Genomic DNA, 21785 nt, shown 5'->3' with positions numbered 1-21785 from the left:
TCAACACTGACACAGAGATATAAATTACTGAAAATAACACAATCTGTTGCACTGGAAGTAATTGAAGCAGACATTACAACTCCGTTCTTGAAAAATAGCTATTTTTAAAGTGGTTGCGGAAAATAATATAGTATGGGAACAGTTTTCTTATTGTTTCTGGTTTTTACATGTTTGTGTTTATAAGATGCTAACAAAAATGGAGGACAGACTCAAAAACCAAATAAACATTTTAGATATCTATCTACATATCTTGTACATGAATGTTTAAACTGATTGAATTGGCTGTTGCCAAAATACTGAATTTCTTAATTTTTTCAAATACCCATTTTGTTTTGTTGGGGTTCAAACTGAAAATAGAATAAAACGGAAAGTTGATTGCATTCCTGTGCACTCTGTAATATATTTTTTAAATATAATATAAGAAAATTTTGTAGATAAAAATATAAATTGCTAAGGGCAATAAATTGTTTTCTTCACAGTTTTCTTGTTCTGTGTTATATCAGAGAAACTAGACTTGTAAGGACCTGACAGTATATTTTATGTCTTTGCTTGAAGCTCTGAGTAGCACCTTGAAGGTGCTGATGATGAAGAAAAAAAAAAAATTCAAAGAAGGAAAGAAAGAAATTCATCCATGTAGTATATATATGTGTGGAACAGAATGCTTTTATTTTTTTTAGGATGGACTTTCAGATTTAGTAATTTTTCACATCAACATGGGTATTTATTTTCAAGCACAACTACAACAATATGGTAGAATTAAGAGAAAGTTGGGCAGCATTGCAACCGTATATACACAGAACAAAATCCTTTAAATATTGTTAGAAACTATTTAAAATATATATATATATTCATATTCATATATATTCATAAATATATTCATATATATATAAATCAACTTAAAGCAAAAGCTGTTAATGATTTATCTTTTTTTTCTTTTTGGGAAGTATAAAAATTAATGTGTATTACAAATTTTTTGGGCTCTAATTTTAAAACAGGGAATTTAACATTCTCTCAATCCCTCATATATATATATATATATATATATATATATATATATATATAATTTTAAAAAATTACTGAGGTGCCTGTAAGAATAGACTTCAAAATTGTCTAGGCTATGGTATTCTTTAAGATGTTCTATGGATGTGGAAGCTGGATAATGTTGAATCAAGAAAGGAAAAGTATTGATTTCTTTAAACTTTGGTGTCAAGTTCTAAAAATATCATGTACAGAATGGGAAAAACAGAAATTGATCCCATAACAAATCATGCCTAGCCTTTCACAAGAAGCCCAGATAACTAAACTATAGCTGTTACATTTTGTACATTTTAGGAGAAGAAGCAGTTAATGCTTGACAACAATAAGAAAATGGGAAGGACCAGCAAAAAAACAAAGACCAGATACAATCACTGAAAGTATGAACATAACATTACAATCCAAAAAGGATATGTGTGTGTATATGTGCAGAATAAAGTGTCTTAGTCAATACAGGAAATGGTTTAAAAAATATTACTCTTAACAGTGCAACAAAAGTACAGTAGCTATTATTTTTTTGTTCCTTTTGCTAATAGTACTAGACGGGTATGCAGGAAGCAGGTTAGAATGGGTACATCATTTTTTAGGGGGACAGTTGCCTGTTAATGTTCATTCCTTGACCAAAAAGTTAAACAAGGGCTTAATGTTGTAAATAATATAGTGATATAGTAAAGATAGAACCCTTTATTTTGTAGTGTCACATTTACTTTACTCTGCCTTCACAAAAAGCATTGGTGGAGAATTGAAAGTAAGAAAAATATTTAAAGTTGGTGGGGCTGCCATTAAAGAGATATTGTCAGCTTGCCCATACAAGGCAAAAAAAAAATATTTCTACAAAGTATAGGGAAGGGCAAAATAAGAATAAAATGGTGGTTGTGAGGGGTTCCTTTGCATTAGGACTGGTACTTTTCCCTGCATGGGCAAGGTGACAGAGTCATCCTTCTGCCAAATTTTTACTGTCTACAGCAGTGGTTGCCAACCAGAGTAAATTTTGGTGGTCCGTGGCTCTGGCCATCTGGGGGGATGCACCAGCCAGAGTTGCAGGCCATGTCCCCCGTACAGGTCCTAGGCATAGGGAAGTAGGTGGGTTGTGTCTCTGAAGTGGGCAGGTTCTGGCATCATGGCGTCATCCGACTACCCCGCATGCACGGATGACGGTAAATTTAGTGGTCTGGTCTGCTGGTCTGAAAAGGTTGGCGACCACTGGTCTACAGCAGGAAGCAGGGCTAAAATGTAGATTACACAATAGGTCCACAACTGGTAACAAGATCTCATATTTGCCATGATAAATTAGAAGGGACAGGACTTCAAAGGAGGGGTGCGCCTTTACAATAAATGAACCCTGAAAAACTTAAGGGTACTGAAGAGAACTGTAGTTTAGCTAGATGGAGGTAGACATCATTTCAATTCTGTGGTGCACTTAGATCATGTCTATGTAACACTATTAACTTTCTAAAAAGATTTGGAAGACTAAGCACATGTAGTCCACTTTCAATATTTTGGTATAATGGTTAAATAGAAAAACAGAAGCCACCCAAAGGGATTGTTTGAAAATATATTATCTGGTGGAAGAAAACACTTAAGAAGGATTTACCAAACACAAAAATAATACCAATATTAACATATTCACATGATACAAAGACTTTAGATGTTGGCAATAAAATCTAGGGTTTAAGAACTACATTCCTCAGCAAAACTGTAAAATTAACTTTTTGTTAAGTTTTAACAGCTGGTGTTTTATATATGTTTAACTATTTATATAAATTTTTGTTTTAAAACATTGGAAAAAAGACAATGGACTCCCAGAGCTTGATGTGGTAAATATTCTGACATCACAGGAGTAGTTGCCTTCCTTTATTCAACACTTGTCTGCTTGAACTCTCTGATAGAGCTTATAATAAGGGATTATTTGCCATTCTGCCTAATATTTTGTGTGTGTAAATGCTACTGAGCTTAGTAAACAATATGATTTTATCAGCAAAGGGGCCATAAAAAGTCTGTAAAATATAAAACATAAATATGTAATAGATAATAGAGTGGCACATACTAGCTAAAAATAAAGATGTTAGATTTATTTAAAAAAAAAAGTTAAATAAACCTTACACAGTGGGATTATTGGGAAATTTCTGTATGTTTACCTGCACAGCAGTACTGGCACTTTTATCCTGCTGCTGTTTCAGTCCAACAATGGATTTCTTGCCAATGCATTCTGATCAGAAACAAACAAGAGGATACACAGTAGTCAGGATATGTTTTTATTGTTTATCTTAAAGTATTACAACAAACAAAATCATGTCATCTTTTTATGCCTTACTGTCACTGAAATGTATAAAACACAAAGATGTTGGTACAGTTCTACGCTGGAGTTTTAAATGAAACCTCTCTTTACATTGATGCAAGGTCAACATTTTTTACAAAGCATAAACAATGCATCATAACCGCTTAGTATCACCAATAATCCCCAGTTCAGGTTTGGCTCCCTTTCTCTTCTTACAGTTGGTAGATCTGAACTGTGTTCTCTGTGGAACTCATTATATGTTGTGTACAGTGCCAGAAGAAAAAAATGTAGTAGCTGGTAACACATTCTGCTAAGGCAACATTTGACCTGATTTTCCAAATAAGAAATGAGAGATTACAAGAGTATAAGATTTGACACACTATAATATAAATATTGGTACATAAAAAATAAAAACTACATTTGAATGATATACTGTACTTATTCTATTTTGATTTGGAGGCAATTACTACTGAGCTATGCAATATTTTATTTGTTGGCTTGTTATTTTAGGATTTCAGTCTGTATAATAATAGCAGGTATGAAATCACTGTCACTTGGAGTATATAGCCTCACATAGGGGCTTACTATAGGCGGTGAGAGTCCACAAACTCAGTTTAGGTGTCAAACTACATGCTATCAGTATTTTGCATTTCCAGCAGTACTAAAATCAACATAACTAAAGTCAAAACTATTTTTTTATTTGAATAGCATGGTAAGGGAAAACAACAAAATGGGAAGCCAAATGCCAAAAATTCCTTGCTGTAAGTGAGGCTAAAAGTAATGGATTTTGTGGTAATATTACAGCTGAAACATCAAAAATATATTATGTATCATATCATGTGAAAAACGTGGGTTTATACATTGATGTATCGTAATAAAACAAAATCAAAATCAGTAGTTCAAAGTTTTATGCATTCAATATTCCATTTATGACCAAAATATGTAGTCTTAACACTTTTCCCATTTCTTCAGGGTAATGTCAATTAATAGGCAGTTTCTGAATTAGGAATGCAAAACGTGGTCATAAAGCCAATAAGTTAACAAATATCTCATACTGGTATTACACGAATTCACAATTGTCAAATTGTGGTAAAATATATCAGACATATATATATATTCATGTTAGATTTCCATTACAATAAAAAAAAAAAGCGTAGATGAGGATTTACTGAACATTAAGGGCCTAATTTAGTAATGCTCTCCAAGGCTGGGGAGGATACACTTTCATCAGTGAAGCTGGGTGACACAGCAAACCTAGAATGGGTAAGATCCAGGATTGAAAACATTTGTTAACAAATAACAATCTAATTTTAAGAAATCCATTCCAGGTTTGCTGGATTAGAACCACTGTCAGATTTTTCCTCTTACTAATTGCCTTAATCACCAACCTCACTGGAACTGAAAGGGATTTCCCTTACATATATCCTTTTACTTCCCTTTCTGTTTACACAGGTAAAGAATTAACGGAAATCTTCCTAGTTACACACAGAGGGCAGTAGAAGCTGTTTTTGTTATTAATATTATTATTATTATTATTTTTAATAAACAGGATTTGTATAGCGCCAACATATTACGCAGCACTGTACATTAAATAGGGGTTGCAAATGACAGACTAATGCAGACAGTAATACAGGAGGAGAGGACCCTGCCCCAAAGAGCTTACAATCTAGTAGGTGGGGGAATTTACACACAATAGTATCTTGCCGACTTTACTCTAAAAAAATATATATATTGACTAAAGATACTTTAATAAAACATGGAAAGCTTGTCCAGCATCCAACAAATTGTAGATAAATTAAAAATGTAATGTAATGTAATATTATTAATAATATTAATTTTAAGAGATCCATTTATAAATGTTTTCATAAGACTCACCAAACTTGTACCCAAAAGGTACACAACAGTGTTTTTCAACAGTGGATTCAGATTCATACAACTGAACACACACACACAGAATTTATTTTTAGCACTTCTTCTAAAAACTTTGAGAGTTATTTACTTCACAGTGTCTTCAGCTATAGAGATTAAAGTGGCTTTATTCTAACTTACTTCTTTACTTTTTAAGAATTTGCTAATATTTGAATGACTTACATGCCCATTGCCCATTCACAGAATCACATAGATTGTTCCTGTATTTGTAAAGTCTATGTCCTAGCTTAATCATTTGTAGAGTTCCTTGGAGCTCTGAAACTGTCTCTGAAACTGTTTATAAAGCATTTATAAATTGCCAGTGTCACCCCTCAGGCTTCTTATAAACCATATGTCTACTTTTCCATGTTGTGGAGCACCAATGTTATTTAAAGGGACATTCTCCATATATTTCCTAATTTGAGGACAAGCTTTCCTCCTAGGCTGCAGTGGCGCAAACAAACAGTGCATGAGCAAGTATGCCTATCTAATCTATGTACCTTCCATATTCAACCCAGCAAGATTGGGAAAATGGGGGTGCATCTTTGTTGCATCTTTGTAACACCTTCCAATTTTACAATACCTGTTGTATTTAAGCCTTTTCAAGAGTATTGTTTTATATTTACATCATCCACAATTTACATTTTAATTCTTTGCATTCTATGTTCATAGTAAGCTGCAGTCTGATGAATATCTGTAGTTTGTGTGTAGGACAATGCAGAAAGTTATATCTTGTAAATATAGGGAGTTATGATAGTAATAAGCTTTTAGAACTAAATCACAATTCCACTTTATTTATTCTGATTCTAGTACTGGTCACTTCCCACTTCAGGAATTGTTACATTTATAAAGAGGACATCACTCCAGGGCACTCCAGCTTATTTATATGTGCAAAGAACAGACCTTAAGAAAAACCCTTGTAAATGTAGTTGAGGTTATGGTATGCATTTTCAATATTGAATAAAACAGATTCAGGTGGGTGTTTTTTAAATGCAATGAGTGGGACTATGCTGTTCATGTTGGCTGATTGGAGTGGATTGCTGCACTCAGCTCCTTATTTTATATAACCGTTTGATAAAATAAAAAGTGTAGATTCAGGAATAAGCTCAATAATTGTATGAGTAAAGTCAAGACAAATGTATGTTTGGAAATGTATTTTAGATTCAGAAGACTTGACCTGTGGTTATTCAGCCTGATTTATCAATGCTCTGCAAAACTGTAGAAGATGCTTTTGCTATCAGTTGCCAAATGCTTTCAATCCTGGACAAGATCCATTACAGGTTTGCTGGATCACCCAGTTTCTCCCATGATAGTTTATCTTCTTCAGTCTTGGAGAGCTTTAATAAATCAGACCATATATGTCAGGTAGTGGTGTCATACAGATAACCTACAAATTCAATAAATATTTAGTTTTGCTCAGCAGTGTAGAAGTTGATGATATTACCTTTTAGGTATGCGGATTTGGTTATTGCATCTGGGAAGCAACCTACCCATCTAATTAAAGTTGGATTTTCCTTTAGGTATAGATGAACGTGATTAGTACCTGTGAGCAATGTAGCAAAGTGTTTGATATTATGTGCTTGTCTTTTTTGTCACTGCTGGTAATGTTGACACTACTACTTCTACTGTTGCTACTACTAATGGTAAAAAAAAAAGTGTACAAAGAAAGAAATATCAGTAATCTATAAAAGATTTAAAGGTTGCAAAATTTTTTATTTAACACAATATTTAGCCCACATTTTTTACACGTAAAAAGTAACATAGCTAAATAAAAACATGACAACATTAATGTAAAAAGTTGAAGAAGATTAACATTCATAATTGCAGAGAAAGGTCAGCCAAGTATATTTGAAACATAACTAGGTCAAGTTTTATGTTCACTGAAGCCTGTCACAATGCCCGTGTCATACAATGATAGGGTGATTTGATGTGATTTGATTTGCTTGAGGTCATCGGTTATCTGAAAGTAGATTATTTATTCCTTCCACTCCTATATCTAGATCTTTCCACAAGACATTGCTTCAGGTAAATTTGCAATCGCTGCAGTTTTCACTGGGTTAATGTTTCAACCGAAATGGTATCAACATGAACAACTTTATTGTGCAGAAAGCAGAAAAGAGCAATCCAAGCCACTTTTTGTCTTACTTTTTTCCTAGCTGAGATTAAAAACTTGAAATATGTTTTATAGCAGATACAGCAAGCATAGCAGATATACCAGAAATTCCATTGTAAGTAAGAAAATCACTGAATTGTATTGTAACAGTGAGCACTATTAAATGAATCATCTTATATCATATATAACACATAAGGAAACTCTAGTGTTACATATAAGTATTTGCATTATATCATTTTATGTTTTCTGCAATATTTATCTAAACATAATTTTTCTGTAAGAATAAAAAAGTTACTACCTCTCTCTCACTATATATATATATATATATATACAGTAGAAGCTCAGTTATCCAGCACCCATGGAGAATGGCCGATTCCAGATAAGTGTAGTTTCCGGTCAGCTGAGGTTACTCTGAAACTGAAGTTTCTCAGCCATTCAGCACTAGGCTTGAATGGGGAGACTTGTCCCCATTCCCCTCTAGTGCTGAATGGCTGAGAAAAGGGAAACCCGGATGATGCTTGAGCCGTCTGCTAGAACTGCAGGAGCAATCAAGAAACCGGAGCTGTCAGGTGCTATATATATAGATATATATAAATTATGCTTTGTTTAAAAATTATATGTTCAATCAACCTTACTTTTCCAGGGTGACAGTTCAGCTGTAGTGTTTTACACTCATACACCATTCTCCAAAGCTGGACTACAAGTAGTTGTGCCAATGCACATTGCTTTGGCACATTATGCTATAGCAGCCCCATTACACATCTTACAACTTTCTGAAGTCAGAAAGCAAGACATCTTTAAGAATGGAGGCAAAGGGCAAGCCCCGTGTTAGGGGCACCTTTAAATGGCAAAATGTATTGGTTAAATTCATGTGCTTTTTTTATGACATGGTATGAAATGTTTAGCAGGTGTAGAATAACAATATTGTTCATTAAATACATTTAACTAAAAATTAAATAATCAATTACTGACATTCCCACCAGGGAATGTTTGAGAGAATTTCCTGTTTTATAATTAGAGCTTTTTGAGTCAACCAAAGAGCAATGAGTAACAAGGGAATTTGGCCCCATAAGGACAGACCCTACACATGAGAAACATTTGGGAGAGAACATATCAAGAAAACAAGGGGACATTTTTTAACAATTGATTTAGTTTTACCTATTGCCCCGCTTAAAAAGAATTATTTTGTAATTATTCAGTTCTACTTTAAGATTTATATATAGAAAGCAGCAAGCAAATCAGCAATGTGAATCAAATCAAATACCAGAATTGGAAGTAAAGTTATCTTTAGTTGAGCTTTGAGGCAATTGAAAGTCAAGGTTAATTAAACCACCCAAAGCTATTTAATTATAAAGTTATAACTCTGTCTGCAAATCAGAATTCTGTACTGTAGGGAATCTAGTCATATAATAAACAGTTCATTATTATGTTATTCTGAGAAAGCTTTACTGTACATGAACCAATTTGGTCAATTATGGTGTAGCACCCTTGCTATTAAACAAGTATCACTAGTATTGTATCCCTGGTCTGTTGAAATCATCTGTTAAAGCTGGTAAAGGATGTAAGTCAGTATTGTTTACAATGTTATAGATGATTGAATGTTTAATTAATAAGTGGGTGAACTTTATCAACTTTATTTTTTTTTGTCTTAACTACAACATTTTCCCACTAATTAGGCAATGTATGACATTCCTGGCCAGTTCAAAGTGCTAAACGTATAATAATGTAACAGCTTTAAGAGTGTCTCTATAGCTTTTGCAAATTTACAGAATTAAAGTGTTTGGAAACCAACTCTAAACACTGCACATTCTATATTAACATTTTACTAATTTGTCATTTTCTTTTACATTCATGTGACAACACAGTCTCAATTTAGTCCTCTTTTGCCATAGACATGGACATTCCTAGTAAGTACATTCCCCATCGGTGTACATTGCATTCCAGTGGAAGCTGCAGAATTGAGAAATATGTCAAACTAATAAACTAACCGTAGGAGATACTGGCACACTGTCCACCTACATCTTTATACAGCCTCACAGGGACGCAAACTGACCACACCAACACAAATGTGTTATTAGTAAGACAGGGTGACTGATAGAATCAACCCGGTATTTCAAAGGAAAGGAGCACTAAAGACAAGAAGGGTAATTTTAGTTAAAATAACGTCAAACACATACTGATGTATGCAAAATTATTTGTTGAAATACACTTTAATATGTCATCTGAAAAAGGCGCTATTGCAAAATGTGGGTTTTGCTTCATGAACACCTTCCAGTTTTAAAATATCAGCTAACACATATTTAAACCATGAAAAGCAATCTTGAAGAGGAGCCTATCTATGTGTAACATTACTTTAGTGTGTTGTTACAATGGTGGTCATTAAGATCAATGGGAAGCTTTTTGGGTACGGATGTGCAGAATGTTCTCTCTTTCTGTTGCTCATGGGCAGGGTTAGTTGGTAACCAGCCAATATTAGATATTCAGTGTGATGTCACTTTGGGGTGCTGCCACATAAGGGGTGATATCCAGTGTGGAAGTTTAGTTCACTTGATTTTGCCAGTGGTTTACATAATGTAAAAATTAGGATAACATTTGACACCCTCCTCTAGGAGTCTAATACAATTTGATTCACATGAGTATGGTTGATACACACTTGTATACCAACTTCTATCTAGGTTGTTCACTCTATTTTCCACATACAAAGTTTTTGTTAGTGTCACAGGAGAAATACATATAAGAGAAACACACTTCACCTAATTTTGAAATTCTTCCCTAAAGGCACATTCATTTTAACATCAACATTGTTAAAAAAAAAAAAAAAAAGTTGGTTGGTTGCGGCATTATTTTTATTTTGGTTGTCCTTATAACAAGACTCTCTTTCAGCTTTTCAAAATAAAAGGAATTCCTAGAGGATTTCCCTCAGTCTCTATCGTTTTATCCCCTAGGTTGAAAAACTCCCTCAATTATGACATAGTAGGATTTCATGCTCATCTAAATCTTTCGACAGAATGACCTTTTCCATCCAGCAACCAGCTGCCCATCTCAAAGGCTTCCCCTAATCAAGCAACCGACCATCTATTTCTATACTGTGATAGGAGATATGGGACCAAACTATGTAAATACCATTTCACTGATGAACATTAAACTTGCAGATTGCAGGGCTGTTATCCTTGTTCATTCTTTAATAATGGGCCAAAATAGGCATGTGAACAAAGATTTCAGAGTTTAGTGGCTCTCTATGTGTTTCAGGTGACCCACAAGGTAGTGTAATTAAAAAAGCTGAATCGTCATAATCATCAAAAAGAGCTCTCACATTCCTGTTTACTAACCTTTTTCAGATGCCTTTAGGCTGATTATAAATTATGGGGTGTTCTTCTGCTATGGATCCTTTAGCCTCCTTGGTGATGCCGAGGGGGTGCTGACATGAAGAGCTGCCCTATACATCATTACATTTTGAGTACAGGAATTCTTAGTAAAATCCCCTGGGGCATGGAATGTGTACTCCATCTGTTCTTAGTATGGAGGACAGGAATGATCCTGAGGTTAGTATTGAAGCAAGAACTACTTAAACTGCTGGGGAACCACTGAAGAGAAATGGCCTGGAGTTTGGCTTTAACATCAGCATCGGTAAGAGTATCAACTTATGTTTACCAAACATTTGCAAAAGACTGTACATACAAACTTTTATATATACTCTATTGAAAATATATATTTATATAAAACATTACTTGATCACTATTTCAGAAAAGAACCTTTTAGTTTTTTCCCCTAAGTAGTTAATATATTTTAATATTGAAATATTTCTTTATCCTAATTACATGTCTTAGGTACCGTTTCATGTTAAGCCACTAATGTAGCCCTGTAGTTCCCAGTCTTTACAGATTATTGTGTCTTCCTGTGCTATTATGTAGCTAAAAATATTCCTTTTTAGCAGTTGCTAATGCCTCTTCCACATTTTCATGTGATGGGTTTTTACTGATTCCTGTTTTGAAAGCTAGGTGATAATTAATCTTCCCACATTAAAGCTTTGAAAACATATTTTACTTTTAAATGAGTTCAGTCCTGGGCTAAAACGCCCACATTTTTCAATAGCTGTATACCTCCACTGTAATTGGTGTACAACCATAGACTTGTTGAAAGGTTCATATTTATAATTTTTAGCAGCTGCAAATAACTATGACCTAAGTGTATGAAGGCATTTCATGTAAGGATTGAAACGCTAGTACTATTGAGTTTTACAGATAACTTTGCAACACAGAAAAAAAGTACAGGTGAAAACTTTTTAAAATGTATGTCTACTTGAAACCTTTGTAGTTTTGTGTAGAGAAGAGGCGAGCTAGAATATTTCAAAGTGTTTTTTCTGGATTTTTAATCACTGTCAATTCCGGAGTCAGTGGTCACCAGACAAAGAGATTGAATGTACTAAGTAAAGGTTACAAACACCAATAAAACCTGACTGAGATACTTTTAACTACTAAATTCACAATTGGAAATAAATTAAACTGCTTTTGGATAGGAAATATATAGTGACACGACTTATATCCATTCTAATTCTTTTATGTTGATAATAACACATGTTGAGGGGCATTATTCAAAACTTTCTAAAATTCTATGGTTGTTATCTATGGCATCTTATATTTTATATTGAAAGTTAGGAACATATTTATTATCTGTAAACTTGTTGCATAATACATTAGAATATCTGCATCTGTTTAAAAAGGGCCACTTAGCACTTCTTAGGTCGACAACAGATGTGTAGGTAAATTCACTTGCAAAAGAGGTGATTCCAGTTGCAACAGAAGATAGAAAGTAGGCGGTCATCATATAGTTGCTCAACCAAGCACATCTAAAGATTTATGCAATCATTTTAATACAAAATGTATAATAATTATTATGCAACTGCTTTAATAATTAACCAAATGCTTATAAATACCTATCACACTGAAATAAATTATTATAGCCCAGCTATAATGTTTTTTTTCTTACCCCCACATTTTTGTAACAGCAGTTGTAAAATGTGTCTAAATATGTACAGTGCAATTAAGACCAGTGAACTCGGTAATTGGCATTTAACAGACCTGGTTAGACACACAACCTTTATTTCTCTACTATACAGATCTGTATGAATTATAAATGAATGGCCTATACTCATCTATGGCAGTTGAGTGCTATTATTACTTTCCTTAATAGGTATTGACCTTGAGATTACTTACTTACATTAAGGATTTACCAAGCACACTTACATGTCAAATAAGGTTCTAGGTACAATCATTCCAGATGTAGTTCTGTCCTCGGGAAAGAATAAAGCATCGTGGGTCATTCGCTTTGGTTTAAATACTTTTTTTAAATTCCAGCCTCACCTGTTATCTGCCATTTTTAGGTGCTTAGTAGAAAACTGTGCTGCTCCTAAATTTTCTTCCCCACGCCTGTCCACTGCATTTGAGCCGCTTTGTGATACCAAGACAGTTAGGAAACCCCTAGACCTCCCTAACTATTTAAAGAAAACATCATAGTTCTATTATTACATGGCTTCCTATTTCCCCGTATAAATTGTCAAATTTTGACTGCATCATTTTAAATTCTTTCTGATTTATTGGTATAGGTAGCGTTCTAAATAGGTAAAGCAAATGTGGAAGGATATTCATTTTTACTGAAGCAATTCTACCAAACCATGAGGGTGGTAAAGCCGACCATCTTTCCAAATCCCCTTTAATTTGACAAAACAATCCAAAACAATTTGCCCTTTAAAAAGTTTCATATGCAGAAATCAATTTAAATTATTAAATTTAAATTATTAAATTGGGCACCTAATCATGATATAGTTTACTAATTCCAAATAATCTTAAAGTCTCCTTTCAACAAATTCACTATGGCTTTAGACAAATTATTATTTAATGCTTCTGATTTATCTTTATTTATTTTTAATACAGATACCCCTGAATGTTAATAGTTTAAATAAATTTAGTAATGTTATTAATTGTGCTGTGATATACAAAATACATAGGGTACATTTATGGTCTATTTTTACATATTTTATCCTTCCAATATCTGGATGATTTCTAATTGGTATAGCCAGTGGCTCAATTACTAAAGCACATAATAAGGGAGACAACGGACAACCCTGTCTAGTAATGATGACATTACTTTAATCACTGTTTATTGGTTTATTTAGAGTTAAATAATTGGGTATCCATCGCTAATTGTATAGTTAGCACTTATTATTGGAACCTTTTTATGATATATGGGCAGCATAGTGGCACAGAGGTTAGAAGAGCTGGGTCCCAGGTTCAAATCTTGACCAGTATTCTCTGGGTACCCTTAATTCCTCCCACATTTCTAAAACATGAAGTTAGGTAAATTGGCTTTCTTTCAAATTGACCTTAGACTGTTTTATTGACATATGACTATGATATGATACATTAGATTGTGAGCCTCTTCGAGAGACAGTTAGTGACAAGACTATGGACTTTGTAAAGCGCTGCGTAATATGTTGGCGCTTTATAAATAGATGTTATTAACAATTGTTGATTAAAAGTTTTTTGACATTGCACAGTAGCTCTAGTTTTAGCATTTTTTTGGAAGAGCAGATAAGAGGAAAGAGAGGTAACAAAAACTTTCCCCCACATTTCCTAGTGAGAATCAATTACTGCCACATTAACCTATTAGATTCCAACCAGGGAATGTTTGAGGAAATTTTGGACTCCCGGTTTTGTAAGAGCCATACACACTCAAACACATCCATTATTTTCACTAAAAGTATTAATGTGGGTTTTGCTCCTTTACTTGCATTAGTGAATGGTGTCGAGTTATCAGATGTATTTGTAGCTCAAAAATGCAATGACATCTTTATTGAGTACTGGCACATTGGAAAAAAAAACATTTTAAACAAGCATTTAAAAATTGGTAAATCATTAATGTAAACTAGGCAATGTGACACGTCAGTTGGGCTTTAGTCAATGCCCCTGATTCATCAATAAAATCCGCGCTCGCTGGAAGCGCGAAAGTACGCGCGGCCAGCGATCGCGGTTTACGGCAGTCCAGACTCGAGTGTGCTCGTACACTCGCCTCCTCACTGCCAGCCGGATTCCTACCTTCATAATCATGAGCAATAGGGGGCGCGAATCTTTCCAATTAAGGCGATTAGATTTCAGCTGTGCGATTAAGGAGGATCTGTTAAGCTCAATGGTGAGATCATAGCAATTAATTAGCGCGCACCTGCTCTCTGTTCTGTGCTTATTTACAGTCCGCCTAACAGGAAAGAAATAAGTGATTTAAAAATATGCTTTTTTCTTAGCGCACATAAATGTTTAAACCATTTAAACAGCGCAAACATTTTTTTTTAGGGCTATGGGTAATATGTGTGCCATTAGAAAGAATGATTGTTTAGGGGAACAGTGACTTTTAATGCAAGCTCGCCAGTGTAAAGCTGCCGGAGATGCGCGGCCGGAGCTTTTTCAGTTGCTGAATAGTGCGACGGCGTACGATTTCGGATCGCGAATACGAATGCGCGAGCGATCATCCGATTCTGCTTGATGAATCAGGGGCAATATCTTTGCATTTGCTCTGTGTATTCTGATATTTTTATTAATTATATTTTTTAGCACTATTTCATTTCAAAAAGGGCTGACAGACTCTTATTTTAGAAAAAAAAACATTTTCCATATGTGACATGGCAAAAGGAGTCATCTTTGATGGAAGGTATATTTCTCCATATTTCCTCTCCTATGGGAGAGATTTACCAGCAACATGTCTGCTGGGATATCACACCTGGGTTTGCAGGTCACTTAGAGGTGTTCTGATCTAGGCCAGAGTTTGGTCCTGGCTGACTTTTAATTACTGCACAGCTGTGAGGGAAGAGAGAGAGACACTGCCTGTAAGAGCTATTGTAAGCCACATGTGAGTAAAGGTTGCTGGAACGTTTTGAGTGGAGTTGGCTGGGTTTAGCCCACCAACTGTATAGTTAGTGCCTGACTGGGTAGGATTTATTTTTGTTTGTTTTATATGATGCAACCTTTAATAAAACTGACGGGGTCAGTTAAAAACTGATCTACTGTCTCCTGTGTGCTTCATCCACCTCTCCTTCAGTCTGAGAGTACCTCTTACCCAAGAAGAGGCAATCCCACAAGGATGGTATACTGCACATGGCATAAACAAACTAGGCTACTGCTTGACATCAATTAATTTTGTTATTATAGTTGTAGGAGACGAACCAAACAGAAGCTATAACTCAGGGGCCAACTTTTTTTGTAAAGGTAGCTTTTAAACAGCCACCTTTGGCAAAAAAGTATAAGAAAAATATCTTGATGTCTTGTGTCTTAACCCCCCTAGCAGTCTCTCCAAATTTCCATGCAAAAAGTGTTACAATTTTTTTGCATGGAAATTTATTTATACATACATATACATTATATATACATTGTAGGCTATAATTCTTAGGCATAGCTCTACAAAATATGTCCAATAGTTAATAAATGTAACTAATTTATTAAAATTTAATAAAAAATTGTTGAAAATATATTATAAATGTACAGTAGCATTTATAATATATATATATATATATATATATTGATATTATATGTAGATTTCCTTGTATTGGACTCAATACAGCTATTTTGTATTGAATCTAACTCAAAATTATTTGAATTTCCCGACGCTCCGCCTGCACAAACCGGCGCCCACACTGACGTGACAGGAAACCCAGTAGATCTAGGCTCTTCACTTCGCGCCTGGAGATTGGAGGGAGAAGACGTGTGGCGACAACAAAGTAAGGTAAGTGGGGTTTTTCTTAGCCTAAGGAGATCCCGAGTGTGACTCAGGATAGCTTTTTGCAGGTAAAATTCACCCCGAGTCACACTCAGGTTTGGTAAAAAACAATAAAAAAAACCACTTACCTTGTTTCTTTGGAATCCCCCAGCGTCCTGCTAGTCCGTCCAGGTTCTCGGCACACGTCCTCCTTCTTTGTTCTTCTCCCGGCGACTGCAGAGATGTTCACCAGGGTTTCCTGGTGACGTCTGTGCATGCATTGGTTCGTGCGGGTGGCGCAGCGGGAAACTCAAATAATTTTGTATTGGATTCAATACAAAATAACTCTATTAAGTTCAATTCAAAGAAATCTTCATATTATATACAGTATATATAATTATACTATATATATAAAATATTTGCTACTGTACAGTTAAATTACAGGTTTCACTATTTTTTTTACCAGGTTTTTGTGTTTTTTTATTTAAAGTTCATTATTAAATTTATCAACTTTATTGAATATTGGACATATTTCGGTGAGTTATGCCTAAAAATTATAAGCCTTCAATGTCAAATAAATTTACATGCAAAAATGTTACGCTTTTTGCGTGAAAATAGAGACAGAATTAAAATGCCAGGGGGGTAAAAATAAATTTGAAGCTAGTGAAATAAATTCCGTGATGGGTACTCTCCTGTAACCGTAATTTGTAAACCCCTTCAGATGTCACAATTTAGCCTCTGCAATCAGGACTGTCATCTGTAAGAATTCTTTTTAAAATACTCTTTCAACTAAAAAGTAGCTCACTAAACGGTGTTGGGGGATATTTGTACAGATGTTAGGTTTATGCCCATGATGACCTAAGATGTTTATCTTAGGTGACAAAATACTAGCACCTGTATACAGCGTTAGTGTAAATTGCAAGATCTCCTTTTGCTTCCTCTCCACAGCAAACAAGTGCTAAAAGTGTGGTGTGGAATGTTGAAGTCAGCACAAACAAAATTAAAAAAAAAATTGTATTAGCAAAACTAATACCATTGCAATATTGTGACATAATTCTTAGTGCTTCTGCACACAATTAATCTGTAACACTAACACAGACATCATTAAATTGTGGAGGTGTTTTGCAGAGCTACAAACATCTGTCGGTTGATACTCTGGGATTTTTACAGCTTTGAGGAATGTTATATTAGGTATACAGGGTTGATTTTAGAGCTGTCTAAGATGGCTTGAAGCTCTGAGGGAAATAAATCCATATTACCAAGACAGCTAAATAAATTCCCTTTACTGCACAGCCAGCAAGTGGATCTGTGATACTGAAGTCTCCTCCTGTATGTCTGACGTCAGCTATTCTTGATTGGAAATGTCACAGGGGGTACAGGCTCAATGTCAACAGTAACCTTTGTAATCCTTATAACAGTGATGGATTTGTGTTATCTAAACATGCACATGGAATTTTTATGTATGAATTGCCCTTCCACCCACAGGACCCATAGCAGTCACGTAGGCTGCTATTGATAGTGTTCCATTCTGTTGTCAATTTCTTAGCAACAACAACAGCAGTTAATAAATATGTATTTAAAGTAAAATGTATCCATTCTTGGGTAAGATGTATTGGTTGCAGTGATGTCCAAGATAAATTATTATTCTTTAATAACTATTTAGTGGAAAATAGGAAGAGAGAGTTAAAGAGTAAAATAGAAAACAAAAGGAAAATGAACAAAGGAAACTACTGTATTGAAAAAAAGGAAAAATAATGTTGAAAGAGAAATAAAGAAACATAAAACAATAATTAGAATTGGAATGTGAGGAGAATGGCACAGGAACTAAAACAAAACTGTGTTTTTAACCTTCCTTTATACTTAGGGTCATTTATGACCCGTTTTGATTTTTTAAATGAATATAAGTACTACATAAATTTGTTTATTGCATCAAGTTTTTTTTTTTTACTTTGTCAGGATCCTCTATGTAAACAAAATAAAACAAAAATAATCAACTTCACTAAATTATAAAATGCTGTGGTGAAAAGTTTGACCTTTGTGTTGTTTATGGTCAGTTTCGACCCGGTTATAATATAAGATTATATAACTATAATTAGTGCCAAAACTAAAATCATACACACACTAAAATCCGACTGTCAGCTCTCAGTCACGGAACATGACACTAACAGCCAGCCCTCTCCTCTTCTTTCCCTATTCAGGGCTCATCTCTCAGGCTTCTTATCTGTAGCTAAACAGACAAAACAAACAGGCATTCCAGACATAGAAGGAACTATTTGTTAGGCTGCATACACATGTCCAGTGGTTCTCGTCCGATACTCGGTTTATGACCAATATCGGATGAGAATCTGGCGCGTGTACAGCGCCCGCCGTCCATTGTCTGAACAACCATCCTGGCAGATCCACGGATGATGGATGACGAACGATCGTAATGGAAGCGAAGGGGGAGAGAACGCAGCGGGATGCCACTCTGTCGTTCTCCCCCTCCTCTCTATAGAGCAGAGCGGTGCTGTATGTACAGCACTCGTTCATCATCCATCTCTCCCAGACATCCCTGATGGGAGCAAGCTTGTCAGCTTTTGCTCTAGTATCTCTGTTGTCAGGGATGTCTGGGAGAGATGGGTGCAGCTCCTTCCACTGATGTTTCACCCTGGGTCTCAGGTGACAGTAGATTAGCGTTTTGTCCCTTTCCATGGAAAATGCTCCTTCCAGCAATACATGCCCAGTAAGCCAGCCAAATACAAAATAAAAATCTGGGTAGCCTGTGATGCAAAAACAAGCTATGCATGGAATCTACAGATTTACACATGCAAGTGGCATCCCAGAGAAAAACCAAAGAAAATGTGTAGGGGTCACAATATTGCATGTGACAATTTTTTCACCAGCTATGACCTTGGACAAGAACTTCATAAACCTGACCTGCCAATTGAAATTTTGCAGGGCTCCACTTTCTTCAATATTTGCATTTACAGACATTACCACTGTTGTTTCATATTGTCCAAAAAGAAACCGAAGTGTGATATTTATGTCCACTTTTCACAAAAATGCAGCTGTGTCATCAAGAACTGACAAAAAGCCCATACTTATCCTGAAATACAATAAAACAAAAGGAGGAGTGGACAACCTGGAAAAGCTGACTGCTATCTACACTTGTCAGCGAATGACCAGGAGATAGCCAATGGTTGTGTTTTATAACATCTTAGATGTGTCTGCGTACAGTGCGTTTGTGTTGTAGACCCACATCCACCTGGGGTGGAACTCAACCAAAAATAACAAGCGGAGAATGTTTCTTGAGTAGCTAGGAAATTCCCTTGTCAAGGCGCACATTGAGCAGTGGAAACGGGTTCCTTGAGACCCAGTCGCTGCAGACTTTGTCAGACAGCTGCAGAGCTTGCCAAGCACTCCATCCACGTCATCAACACAAGGAGCATCAGCACCAGCATCCTCAGCCAGCCCTGTCTCAGCATCAACCAGCACAGCCACAACTCCATTGAATCCACCTGATCCTAAAAGAAAGAGGTGTCAGGTCTGCCCTAGCAATAAGGACAGGAAGACAAACACATTGTTCTTCCACTGCAAAAAATATTTATGCAAAGAACACATGCATCTAAACACACACAGACATGCATGTTCTTGCACAAAGAAGTTCTATTGAGAGAAATAATAGAAAATGAGAAGTAAATAAACTATCTAGTGGCTTTTTCTAGTGTGAACAGTACTTTAAGGTATGCCAAATGCTGCAAGTTGGAAAAGCAATACAAAGTAAAGACAAAACAAAAGAATTCCAAAGAAGCTAAAAAGAGAATAACAATTGTAAAAGTACAAAAAATCCAAGCCTAATGGTCCATCAAAAGTAATACTACTAATCCTTTCTTACTAAGACATGAAAAACAAAAACATTATCAATAATTACCTGAAGTAATAATGAATACTTACAAGATAAACAAGCATGATCATATATATATATATATATATATATATATATATCGTATATATATATATATATAAATATTATTTACAATTGTTTTAATAGTTACTTTAATTTTCTTAACTGCAATGAAACAATATTTTAGGCTAAATATATTTATACATAAAATGTATAAAGCACTGATACACCCTTAACAGCACGTGGTAAAGACCTCTGTGCAATAATGTTGCTTCACTATCTGATGGCTTTTTCTAGAGTAAGGGGTATTTTAAGGTATGCCAAATGCTGCAAAGTTGTATGGTTAATTGCATGGTTGTAGGCAATTAAACATATGCCACAGGATTGCAATTACTCACCCATAATTATAACTCTTGGTACTATTTTTCTTTATTCGTGCTTAGAAACCAGTGGGAACTTTATTGAAGAAGAAAGGAAAAACATATGAGTTGACTAAAATATCCAAGCCCCTCAATTTGTAGGGTTGTACATTGCTTCTTAGCTAGATTTATGGCCACAAGGTATTTTAAGTTGTGAACAGTATATTGATAGAGAGAGAAGACACATTGTAATATACATTATATATTACTACTGATACTGTCAGTATTATTTCTTACCATAAATATTCCTTCTATCCGTACCTTGCTTCGAATATCCTAGGAGGAACCTCAGTGTTATGATTGTTCTTATCTTAGTGCCAAGGCTCTAAACCAGAGGTAGGCAAACTCCAGCCTCTAGGCCTGATATGGCCTAGCCAGTATTCCTGTCCGGCCAAACGTCCCCCTAGTTATTTATTGTTCTGGCCTAATTGAATTGTCACGTTATTCCCACAATATCATTGATATCATCGAGTTCCCACACAGTAACCCCAATTACTATGCCTAAAGAGCAGAAGCAACGCGCAGCTACCAGTCTCTATAAAGTTGACCTCAAACATTGTGTCTTCAACCCCGAAAAGACTGATGAATTATTCTTCGTCCAATGCGGCAACAAAGCCCTGTGTGCAACGACACCAACAGCACTTTCAAGGAACATTTTGATGCCAATCACGCACACATGTACAGAGACTACACTGAGAATGAGTGGAAGACTGAGGCTGCTCGCTTGCAGTCAGGGTTAGAAAAAACCTTTCCTTGGACACCTTGTTTTTTCTGACCTAGTGTGCCTTCTTGCCTTCCTGAAATGGCCTATAAGTCCAAAAAGTTTGCTGACCCCTGCTCTAAACAATAAAAACCATTAAAGTGCCTACCATATGCCATACTTTTTTTTCTCAGGATATACATTTAAGAATCAGGGAAGGAACAGAAGAATATAGACAATCTACTGTTGGTGGCATACTACAGTTACTACATACTGTGTTGGAAAGTGTCTTGCACTGACACAAGTCTATAGGGCGATATTATGATGGTTTAAGTAATTTAAGGAGGTGGCTAATGCATATCATGTATAGTAAATTCAAAGTAGATGTTAAGTAGGTCCTGAAGAACATTATGATATTCAGTTATGGTACTGCACTGTGTTCATGCAGACATATTACACTTTTTAGATGTATACCAACCATAATGTTTAGAGTTATCAGCTCTTTTGATCAGGCAACATTCTCATTCCAGGGAAGCTGTGGACAAAACCATTCTGGTAGAACCATTGATCAGGAAGGGCACATGACCAGCAGTGGAATTTTACAATATAGCCAAGGGAAAGGTTATAACACCTTATATAAGAAAAAGAGAAAGTCAGAAACCTGTTAGCCCTCCACTAGGCTGCATTATTTTATGATACTGCCTGCTGCA

The sequence above is a fragment of the Pyxicephalus adspersus genome, chromosome 3 (assembly GCF_032062135.1).
Source record: "Pyxicephalus adspersus chromosome 3, UCB_Pads_2.0, whole genome shotgun sequence".
Lineage (NCBI taxonomy): Eukaryota > Metazoa > Chordata > Amphibia > Anura > Pyxicephalidae > Pyxicephalus > Pyxicephalus adspersus.
Note: the sequence above shows the minus strand (reverse complement) of the source record.